General features: G+C 39.1%; 1 pseudogene; it reads right to left on the reverse strand.

Moving 5' to 3' along the window:
- Positions 1-5161: 5161 nt before the first annotated feature.
- Positions 5162-6106, reverse strand: LOC137761527 (annexin A2-like; annotated as a pseudogene).
- Positions 6107-11893: the final 5787 nt, after the last annotated feature.

Raw genomic sequence — 11893 nt, forward strand, 5'->3', positions numbered from 1 at the left:
TTTTATTCTTCTGCTAACTTTGGGTTTTGTTTCTTCTTCTTTCTCTAGTTTCTTTAGGTGTAAGGATAGGTTGTTATTTGAGATTTTTCTTGTTTCTTGAGGTAGGATTGTATTGCTATAAACTTCCCTCTTAGAACTGCTTTTGCTGCATCCCCTAGGTTTTGGATTGTCATGTTATTTGTCATTTGTGTCTAGGTATTTTTTGATTTCCTCTTTGATTTCTTCAGTGATCCATTGATTATTTAATAACATGTTGTTTATCCTCCATGTGTTTGTGTTATAAATAGCTTTTATTATGTTGAGATATGTTCCCTCTATACCCACTTTGGTAAGAGTTTTTATCATGAATGGATGCTGAATTTTGTCAAATCCTTTTTCTGCATCTATTGATATGATCATGTGGTTTTTGTCTTTTCTTTTGTTGAAGTTGTTTATCACATTGATTGATTTGTGTATGTTGAACCATCCTTGTGAACTTGGGATGAATACCATTTGGCCATGGTGTATGATCTTTTTTATGTGTTGCTGGATTCAGCTTGCTAATATTTTATTGAGAATTTTTGTGTCTATATTCATCAAAGATATTGGCCTGTAATTTTCTCTTTTGGTGGTATCTTTGTCTGGTTTCGGTGTCAGCGTGATGGTTGAGTTTGAGTTTGAAAGAGTTTGAGAAAGATTGGTATAAGTTCTTCTTTTTGTGTTTGGTAGAATTCCCCTGTGAAGCCATCTGGTCCTGGACTTTTGTTTGTAAGGAGTTTTTAAATTACAGATTCTATTTCATTTCTAGTGGTTGGTCTGTTCAAATTATCTATTTCTTCCTGATTCAGTCTGGTGGGCTGTATGTTTCTAGAAAGTTGTCCATTTCTTCTAGGCTGTCGAATTTGTTGGCATATAATTATTCATAGTATTCTCTTATGATGTTTTGTATTTCTGCAGTATCAGTTGATATTTCTCCATTTTCATTTCTCATTTGGTTTATTTGTGTTCTCTGTCTTTTCTTCTTGGTGAGCCTAGACAGAGGTTTGTCAATTTTTTCTACTCTTTCAACGAAGCAGCTCTTGGTTTTATTGATCTTTTCTATTTTTTCTTGAATCTCTATTTTATATATTTCCTCTCCTATCTTTATTATTTCCTTCCTTCTGCTGACTTTAAGTTTTGTTTAATTTTCTTTTTCTAATTCTTTTAGGTGGTAGGTTAGGTTGTTTATTTGAGATTTTTCTTGTTTTTTGAGGAAGGCCTGTATCTCTATGAACTTCCCTCTAATACCTGCTTTTGCACATCCCATAGATTTTTTATGGTTGTGCTTTCATTGTCATTTGTCTCAAGGTGTTTTTGAATTTCCTTTTTGCTTTCCTCATTGACCCATTGTTTTTTTAGTAGCATGTTATTTAGTCTCCAAGTAATCATTTTTTTTCTCATTTCTTTTTCTATGATTGATTTCTAGTTTCATGCCATTGTGGTCAGAAGAGATGCTTGAAATAATTTCTATACTCTTAAATTTGTTGAGTTTTGTTTTGTGCCCTAGTATGTGGTCAATCCTAGAGAATGTTCCATGTGCACTTGAAAAGAACGTGTATTCTGCTTTTTTTTTGGATGTAATGTCCTGAAAATATCAATTAAGTCTAACTGTTCTATTGTATCATTTAGGATCTCTGTTGCCTTACTGATTTTCTGTCTCGAAGATCTGTCCATTGATGTGAGTGGGGTGTTAAATCTCCTACTATTATTGTATTCCTGTCATTTTCTTCTTTTATGTCTGTTAGTATTTTTTTTATGTATTTGGGCACTCTTATATTAGGTGCGTATATGTTGATGACTGTAAAATCCTCTTTTTGTATTGATCCTTTTATCAATATATAGTGTCCTTCTTTATCTTTCTTTATGGCCTTTGTTTTAAAGTCTATTTTGTCTAATATGTGTATTGTGAACCCTGCTTTCTTGTCATTTCCATTTGCATGAAATATCTTTTTTTATCCCCTCACTTTCAATCTATGTGTCTCCTTTGCCCTAAAATGGGTCTCTTATAGGCAGCATATTGTAGGCTTTTGTTTTTCTTTCCAGTCTACCACTCCATGTCTTTTGATTAGAGTACTTAGTCTGTTGACATTTAAGGTAATTATTGATAAACCTGTATTTATTGCCATGTTAAACCTTGTTTTCCTGTTGATTCTATGTTTCTCCTTTGTTCCTTTCTTTTTCTTTTTGTGGTTTGATGATTTCCTTTTATTTTATGTTTGTGTTCTCTTCTTTTTGTTTTTTGTGAATCTATTTTATGTTTTTGATTTGTGATTACCCTTTTTTTCAAGTATGTTAACCCCTTCCTATATCTGCTTCCTTTAGGCTGATAGTTATATAGGCTCAAACACATTCTTAAAAAAAAAAAAAAAGAATCTACAATTTTTACTCTCCTCCCCCACACTTTATGATTTTGATGTCCTTTTTTACATCTTCATGTTTATCCTTTTGCTGTTCCTTGTGTTTATCATTGTTTTCACAGATGGATTTTTTTTTTCCTTTTTTATCTGTATACTGGCTTATTTAAGTGATTTACTTTCCAATTGTGATTTCCTCTTTCCTATTTCTTCTTGCTTCTTTTCTATTTAGAGAAGACCTTTCACTATTTCTTTTAGGATAGGTTTAGTATTGCTGTATTCTTTTAGTTTTTGCTTGTCTGAGAAATTCTTTATCTCTCCTTCTATTCTAAATGATAATCTTGCTGGGTAGAGTATTCTAGGTTGCAGATTATTCCCTTTCAAAACTTGTTAACTTTTGTCATTTTGAGTATGTGTCTTGGTGTAGGTCTCTTTGGGTTCATCTTGTTTGGGACCCTCTGTGCTTCTTGTATCTGGATATTGGTTTGCTTCTTTAGGTTTGGGAAATTTTTAGCCATAATTTCTTCAAATACATTTTCAATCCCCTTTTCTCTTTCTTCTCCTTCTGGAATCCCTATTATGTGTAGATTGGCTTGTTATGTTATCCCATAGGTCTCATATATGGCTTTCATATTTCTTCATTTGTCTTTTTGTCTGCTGTTCTGATTGGGTGATTTCCATTATTCTATCTTCCAGATCACTTCTTCATTCTTCTGCATTATTCATTCTGCTATTCATTGCCTTTAGTTCAGCTTTTGTCTCAGCAAATGAATTTTCTAATTTTTCTTGCCTCCTCCTTATATTTTCTCATTCCTTTTTACAGTACCCTGCATTTCTGTTGATAGCCTTTCTTAATTCTGTCAGTGTTTTCATTACCCCTTTTTGACTCGGTGTCTATTAGGCTGAAGAGGTCTGTTTCATTGTTTGTTCCTTCAGGGAAATTCTCTTGGTATTTTAAGTGGGAGTGGTTTCTCTGCTTCTTCATTTTACTTCTGTTTCTCTTACTCTGTGAGTTTAGGAGAAACAGTTATCTACTGTAGTCTTGGAAGGCTAGATATATGTGGGAGCATCCCTGTGTAACTTGTGTGGGTTTAATATTTTTGGCATGAGAGCTGCTTTTAGTTTGGATGCCTTCCACCTCTTTCCTCAGCATGTCCTGGTTGTTATCCCCTTGATAGGGGGTGTGCAGATGTGGTGGCTCATGCATACTCCTGGGGGCTACAACAGCAGGGGCAGCAATTGACTCTTGCTCATGGGTCTCTCAGAAGTGGCAGCAGTCTGAGCACACTCCCTGGGCCCATGACAGGGTGGGGACAGTGATTGGCACTCACTCCCGATTCTCTCAGAAGTGGCAGGGACCCACACCCACCTCCGAAGCCCATGATGGCAGTGGGGGCTCACGCCCACCCTCAGAGCTTGTGTAGGCCGTCCTGTTACTTGAGAGCCTGAATGGGGAAAGAATTTCCTATGTGGTCCCACCCCTCTCCTTGTGCACCCCCCAACAATGGTGCCTTGCCACTTTGGCTGGCTCAGGCTTCTTATGCATATACCCTCAGTTGCAGCCACTCCCTGCTCCAGACCCTTCAGGCTGTCTCCACGCAGCCAATCCCAGTTCTCTCCCCAAGTTGACCTCTGAAGCCCAAGCTTTAGCACCCAGCCCCCGACCACACCGGGGACAAGCGTCTCAGGCTGGGGAGTGCACAGTGGTGGTATCGACCATCTGTGCAGGTCTCTCTCTGTTTTGCCTTCCACAAACCGGTTGTCATGCTCTCCTCCAAGGCTCCAAAGTTCCCCCTCTATCTTGACTGGTCTCCCCGCCAGTGAGGGGACTTTCCAGGGTGTGGGAACATTTCTTCTTTCATGGCTCCCTCCCAGAGGCACAGGTCCTATTCCGATTCCTTTCTCTCTCTCTCTTTTTCTTTATTCTTTTGTCATACCTGGTTACATGGAGATTTTCTTGCCCTTTCAGAAGTCTGAGGTCTTCTGCCTGTGTTCAGTAGATATTCTATGAGAACTGTTCCACACAGAGATGTATTTTTGATGTATTTGTGAGAGGACGTGAGCTCCACGACCTACTCCTCCACCATATTGATCCCCCTTCTGTTTTATTTTCTATTATAAGCATTTAAGATTATAATTTTTCTCTAAAGTACCACTTTAATTATATTTCACAGGTTTGACATGTAGTGTTTTGTCTCTAAGCCTTTCTAAATATTTTTAATTTCAATTATAATTACTCTTTAATCCATGAGTTATTTAATGTTTTTAGATCTCTTTCTTTCATGGATGTTATTTTCACTAAGTTTAATAATTCTAGGAATAGACTTACTTTTTCTTTAGCACATTAAGAATATTGTTGTACTGTTCTCTAGCTTTCACTATTGATGAAAATAGGAGTCAGTGTAATTGTCATTTACTTGAAGGTTATATATCTTTTCTCTCTGACTGCTTTTAATATCTTTTCTTTTCTCTTAATTTTTAATTTTTAAAATAAAAATTTAGTTTATCATCTATTTATGACAAGGTACACAAAAGGCAAAGTGCTTCACATCATAGATTGCACTTCCCACCCCTTGTAATATTCATTTCTTTGGCTGAAAGAGAGACTAGACAGGAAAGGCAGGCAATGCTTAGGCAACTAAAATAAGGTTGGGGCCAAGGGGAGCAATACTAACATCATCCTCACAGGGAATGGGCACAAGGAGGCTGTTAGTAGCAAGCTGATTTTCTAGAACTGTTAGCTGGAAGCATAGGAGCACCACTTCTGGACATTCACACTGTCTCAGGCTTCAGTCATCCCCACCACACAGGTACAGAGCACTTTCTGGTAGTCACTCTTGGTGTCTTGCTGGATGTAGTAGTACAGCAATTTGGAGACCATGATTCTAATCAACACCTTATAATGAGTCCCCTTGCCTTTCATGGAGTCGTATACAGCAAAACGCAGGGGCTTATTATGAATACACTGGGCCAGGTTCAGGAAAGCATTTTCATGGTCTCCTTTGACCTCTTTCTTGATGCTCTTTAACATGTTATAATGTCCATAATTCTTGTACCTTTCAAATACTTTCTGGGGGTGACACACACTCCACTTGATCATGATGCTGATCCATTTGAGAACCTCAGTTCCTCTCTTCTCTTTAGTACAATAGAGATCCAAGGCATCTTGGTCAATCAATACAAAATCAATGATAGAGCCATCCTCTCCTCTTCTACCCTTTACAGGGGCAACCGTCCGCTTGCAGAAGTCACCAGATATGTCAGAAACAATGTCCTTCTCCAGATCAGTCTTATACACTTCCTTGTAGACTGTTAATTTCCTGTAGCTCCTGGTTGGTCCTTGAGCAAATGGTCTCAATGAGGCAGTCCTTATCAGACCCCAGCCCCTACATGGAGGCTTTCAGTTCAGAAGCATAATACTGAGCATGTGTTTTCAGTGGGCCTCAAATCATCATCTTCAGGTGGCTGGACAAGGCTGACTTCAGTGTTGATGCAAGTTCCTTTTTGGTCCTTCTCTGGTAGGCAATATCCTGTCTCTGTTCATTGCTGCATTTGGTCAAGATGTTGATGATGATAACTTCATCTATACCTTTGGTCCTGATGGCTGTTTCAATGTTCAAAGCATTCTACTCAGCATCAGAGTTGTATGCTTTGACTGACCTGTATGTGCTTGAGGGTGTAGTGTAATCACCCTTCAGGCTGGGCTTGTACAGAATTTCATAAGCAGTAGACATTTTGACAGAAGCTGGGCCAAGTACCATGAGCATTCCCACATGTGGACCTTTTTTTTTTTTTAATTTTAGACATTCTGAAAGTTTCACTATGATGTGTTATAGGTGTGGATTACTTTTTATTTAAACTGTCTGTGATTACCTGGGCTTCCCAATTTTGTCAGTTATCTATTCTTCAATTCTGAGAAATTTTTAGCCATCAACCCTTCAAATACTGCCCCTTTTTTGTCTCATGTCTTTTAGAATTCCAATGTAATCTTTCTTGCCTACTTTTTATCTCTTTGTCTCTCTGAACTGCATTCTGGACAATTTATTTAGATCTGTCTTCCAATACAGTAATTCTCACTTCAGCTTTGTCTAAGCTGCTGTTAAACCTGTCCACTTCATTTTTTAAACTTTTTTTACATTGAGAAAATGTAGCACAATTCAAAAAAGTGCAAAAATATAAATGTATAGCTTAACAATTAATTATGAAACAAATACCAAATAATCACCCTATAAATGGAACATTATCAATAGTCCAGAAGTCCCTTGTGTCTCTGTTTCTGATCCCCAACCACCACTTCTTCTGACAGAGAAAATCATCACTGTGACTTTAGTGTAATCATTTCTTTGCTTTTCTTTATAGTTTACCAGCTATATCAATTTTTGTTTGTTTTAATGTAATACTCTGTATTATGGGTCTTGCATCTTTTATTCAACATAATATTTTAAAATTAATGCATGTCTGTACCTGTGGTTCACTAACTTTCCCTGCTGGGAGGTAGTATAGTTCATGAGAATATTATAATTTTTTATTCTATTTTTGATGAATATTTGGATTAGTTCTTTCCCCTTTTTGTGGAGACTATTTTCAACAATGCTGCTATGAACATCATTGTATATGTATATTGAAACACATGTGCATAAATTTCTTAAGACTATATACTAGGAGTGTAATTTTTGGGTCACAGGTTATGTATACCTTTAATTTTACTAGATAATTCCAAGCTATTTTTCAAAATATTTGTTCCACTGAAATTTTTATTTCAATTGTTTTACTTAATTCATTTTTAGAAATTTTATTTCATTCTTCAAATCTGCTTGATAATATATTCCCTTGCTCTTTATGCATATTTTAAATTTCTTCTTTCATTTTCCTTAAGTTTATACTTATTATATATGTTTTTTTCAGATGATTCCAAAATAGAAACTTTGCAGGCATGATTCTGCTATCTCAGGGTTTCTCAGCATTAGCACTATTGACATCTTGAGCCAGATAAGTCTTTACTGTAAGAGGTTGTCCTGCATATTAGAGGATGTTTGACAGCATCCCTGACCTCTACACACTACATGCCAAGAGCACACACATTCCCCTCCCAATTGCGACAACCAAAAATGTCTCCTGGAGGGCAATATTGCCCCAGCTTGTGAACAACTATATGCCCTCTACTTTTTCCCTTATGGGACCTCACTCATGGTGTCTTGTTTCCTTGTGTTTTGTGATATTTTTAGGTAAGCTCATGTTTCTTAAACCTATATCTGTGAGAATTCTCTGATGCCTAGATTGAAATGTTTTCCTTTGAGACTGTTTTCCATTTGCTACTGCCAGGCACCTGAGGATTCTGCCAGCTCAGGATCACACAAAAAATAAATATTTGGATTTAGGTTTTTTGAACCATCAAGATAGTGTGAATTTTGGGCAGCAAATCTGCACAAGGGCTAGCTGGTAGTTACTAATTCTCAAGAGAGATGTTTTTCTCCCTTCTATTCAGTGCCAGGTTTAAGGCAGGTGGGTAGAGCACAGACTTATTTTTAATTCACCCTTATGATGACTTGTAGCCTTTGGGTTCCAGGTGTATGGGTTTATACTGGGAGTGTGGACTCCTGTTAGACTTTTTACCTTTAACAAGTCCTCCATGCCTTGCAAGATTTGTGAAAATTGAAACTCATTATAAATGCTGACATTAGTACAGGCTTATATTTCTGATTTTTATGTGATGTTAAGGCTTCTGCATTTACCTGTAATATTTTCCCAGTCTACTGATGCATTTAAAAATAGGTTTTAATTATTTTGTCCAGCATTTTTAGTTTTCCTTAGTGAGAGGATCAATCACTAAAGTACTATGCTGGATTTCACCAAGATGGTGGAGGAGTAGGAGGATGTGGAGTTCATCTCTCTCCACAAATGCATCAAGAATACATCTGCAGATGGAACAATTCTCACAGAACACTGGCTGAATGCTAGCAGAAGACCTTGGACACTGGAAAGGACAAGAAAGATCCCTGCATAACTGGGTAGGACAAAAGAAAGAAGGGAAAAAGAAGAGGAGATGAAACGGGTTGGGATCTGTACCCCTGGGGGGGAACTGAAGCAGAGAAGAGGTTCCCTTATTCAGGGAAGCCTCCTCACCAATGGGGAAATCAGTTGGGACAGAAGGGGAATATCTGTGGCTGTCAGAGGAGGGTGAAATGGCTGGTCTGTGGCAGACAGGACAGAGTGAGACCTACACAGACAGTCCGTGACACAGCCTTGCATGCCCCAGACTGGGACATGTGTCCACTGGTGCACACTGGGGCTGAGAGCTTGAACGTGAGGACTAGAGAGAAAACCCAAGGGTGGAAATGCTGTTGGTTGTGAGGAGACAGCCTGAGGGGACAAGAGGGAGGAAATCTACAACTGGAAATGCTTGTGGAAGAAACCCCGACTGCCATAGAAGCAAGGTGCCACTGTTGAGTGATGTGCAGGGGCTGGAGCCACCATTGCAGCCTCTCTCTCCCCACATGCCAGTCCCCTGCCCCACCAGGCACTAGGAAAAGCCCCCACTAGGGCTGGCCTTCTTGCACTTGCTGCCAGGTGCTAGGAAAAGCCCCCACCAGGGCTGACCTTCTTGTGCTGGCTGCCAGGCGATAAGAAAGTCTTCCACTAGGGCCGGATCTCTCGCGCCCATGGCCGCCAGCTTTCCTGCATACCTGCTGCCACCGGGGCCCCTATGACTCAGGCAGTCATGAAACCTCCATGCCCTGTCCTCACCGGGGCAGACCAGAGTGTTCCAGGGCAGCCTTGGGAGCAGACTCCTGTGGATGACCCACAAGCAGAGGTGGAGCTGAAAACACAGCTGAGCCCCAGGGGCAGGGCAACTAAGGAAGAGGAATGAAAATCTTTCTGTGTCACTGCACAAACTGCAGTTTAAAACCCCACAGTCAGCTTGGTAAACCCTGCATCTATGGAATATCTGAATGGACAATGAGTGTTCCCACAACTGAAACCGGTCTAGCTCTAGCAGCTGTGGACTTTGGGGATTAGTACCCGTGGAAGTTGGGCCACGTCAGAGTCTGAGATGCAACCATAGTGCCCACAGAGGGACTAGAGACCTACCTAGAGGTTTTTGAGGGCCTCCTGGGGAGGTGGAGGTTGGCAGTGACTCACAGTTGGGGCAATGACAGCTGCAACACCAGAAAAATGTAATTTTTACTATTTTTTAATGCTTTGTTCTGTTCTGCTGTTGCTTTTTAAATTATTATTTGTTTTTATTTAGTTTTTAAAATTTTTTATTTTTTTATATTTCTATTTCTATGTTACCTATTTGTTGTTCTGTGTTTTTTCCTTGTTTTTTTCTTTCCTTTGTTCTATTTTGTTTTTATCTTTTTTTTCCTTTCTTCTATGTGTTATCTTTTTTAATCCTTTTTTTTAATCATTTTTGTGTGTTTGTTTTGTTTTCTTTCCTGTTTCCTTCAGTTTGCATTCTGCTTTTCTTTTGTTTTTTATGTTTTGTTTTTAATTGTTTGATTTCATTTTGGGGTCCTTTTGTTTGTCTGGTTGTTCTCTTGTCTTTTGTTTTCTCTGCTTTTGTTTATATTTCTTTTTTGTATGTGTGGTTTTTTTTGTTTTTGTTTGTTCAGTTTTGCTTTTACCATTTATCTGGGGTTTTGTTTGCTTGTTTGTTTTAAATTATTGTTGCTGCTGTTTGCTTGTCTTTGCTTTGCTATTTGTCTTGGGGTTTGTTTGTTTGTTTTCATCCTGCCCTTTTTTTCTTCTTTTTTCTTTTCTTTTTTTCCCCTTTTTAGCCAAGATGTGTGGCTTGCAGGGCTTTGGTTCCCAGGACAGGAGTGGGGCCTGAGCCTTGGGTGGGAGTGCCAAGTCCAGGAAATTGGAATGCCAGAGAATTCCCAACCCCAGGGAATCCCAGAGGTCTCTTTCTCAACTCCAAGACCCAGCTCCACCCAACTGCCTGCAGGCACCAGGGCTAAACGCTTACACCAAACAACAAACAAGACAGGAACACAAACCCACCCATCAGCAGACAGGCTGCCTAAAGGCATACTAAGCCCACAGACACCCCAAAACATACCACCTGATGCGGCCCTGCCCATCAGAGGGACAAGATCCAACTCCACCCACCAGGAGACAGGCACCAGTCCCTCCTACCAGGAAGCTTACACAAGCGACTGGACCAACCGCACCCACTGGGGTCAGACACCAGAAGCAAGAGTAACTATGACCCGAGCCTCATCCACCAGAGGGCAGACAGCAGAAGCAAGAACTACAATCCTGCAGCCTGTGGAACAAAAACCACATTAACAGAAAGACAGACAAGATGAAAAGGCAGAGAGCTATGTACCAAATGATGGAAAAAGATAAAACCCCAGAAAAACAACTAAATGAAGTGGAGATACGCAACCTTCCAGAAAAAGAATTCAGAATAATGATAGTGAAGATCATCCAGGGCCTCAGAATAAGAATGGAGGCAAAGATTGAGAAGATGCAAGAAATGTTTAACAAAGACCTAGAAGAATTAAAGAACAAACAAACAGAGATGAACAATACAATAACTGAAATGAAAACTACACTAGAAGGAATCAATAGCAGAATAACTGAGGCAGAAGAACGGATAAGTGACCTGGAAGACAGAATGGTGGAATTCACTGCTGCAGAACAGAATAAAGAAAAAAGAATGAAAAGAAATGAAGACAGCCTAAGAGACCTCTGGCACAACATTAAACGCAACAACATTCGCATTATAGGGGTCCCAGAAGGAGAAGAGAGAGAGAAAGGACCAGAGAAAATATTTGAAGAGATGATAGTCGAAACTTCCCTAACATAGGAAAGGAAATACCCACCCAAGTCCAGGAAGCGCAGCGAGTCCCATACAGGATAAACCAAAGGAGAAACACTCCAAGACACATAGAAATCAAATTGGCAAAAATTAAAGACAAGAAAAATTATTGAAAGCAGCAAGGGAAAAACGACAAATAACATACAAGGGAACTCCCATAAGGTCAACAGCTGATTTCTCAGCAGAAACTCTACAAGCCAGAAGGGAGTGGCATGATATATTTAAAGTGGTGAAAGGGAAGAACCTACAACCAAGATTACTCTACCCAGCAAGGATCTCATTCAGATTCGATGGAGAAATCAAAATCTTTACAGACAAGCAAAAGCTAAGAGAATTCAGCACCACCAAACCAGCTCTACAACAAATGCTAAAGGAACTTCTCTAAGTGGGAAACACAAGAGAAGAAAAGGACCTACAAAAACAAACCCAAAACAATTAAGAAAATGGTCATAGGAACATACATATCGATAATTAACTTAAATGTGAATGGATTAAAGGCTCCAACCAAAAGACACAGGCTCGCTGAATGGATACAAAAACAAGACCCATCTATAGGCTGTCTACAGGAGACCCACTTCAGACCTAGGGACACATACAGACTGAAAGTGAGGGGATGGAAAAAGATATTCCATGCAAATGGAAATCCAAAGAAAGCTGGAGTAACAATACTCATATCAGATAAAATAGACTTTAA

This window comes from Eschrichtius robustus, chromosome 3, assembly GCF_028021215.1.
Source record: "Eschrichtius robustus isolate mEscRob2 chromosome 3, mEscRob2.pri, whole genome shotgun sequence".
Classification (NCBI taxonomy): Eukaryota; Metazoa; Chordata; class Mammalia; order Artiodactyla; family Eschrichtiidae; genus Eschrichtius; species Eschrichtius robustus.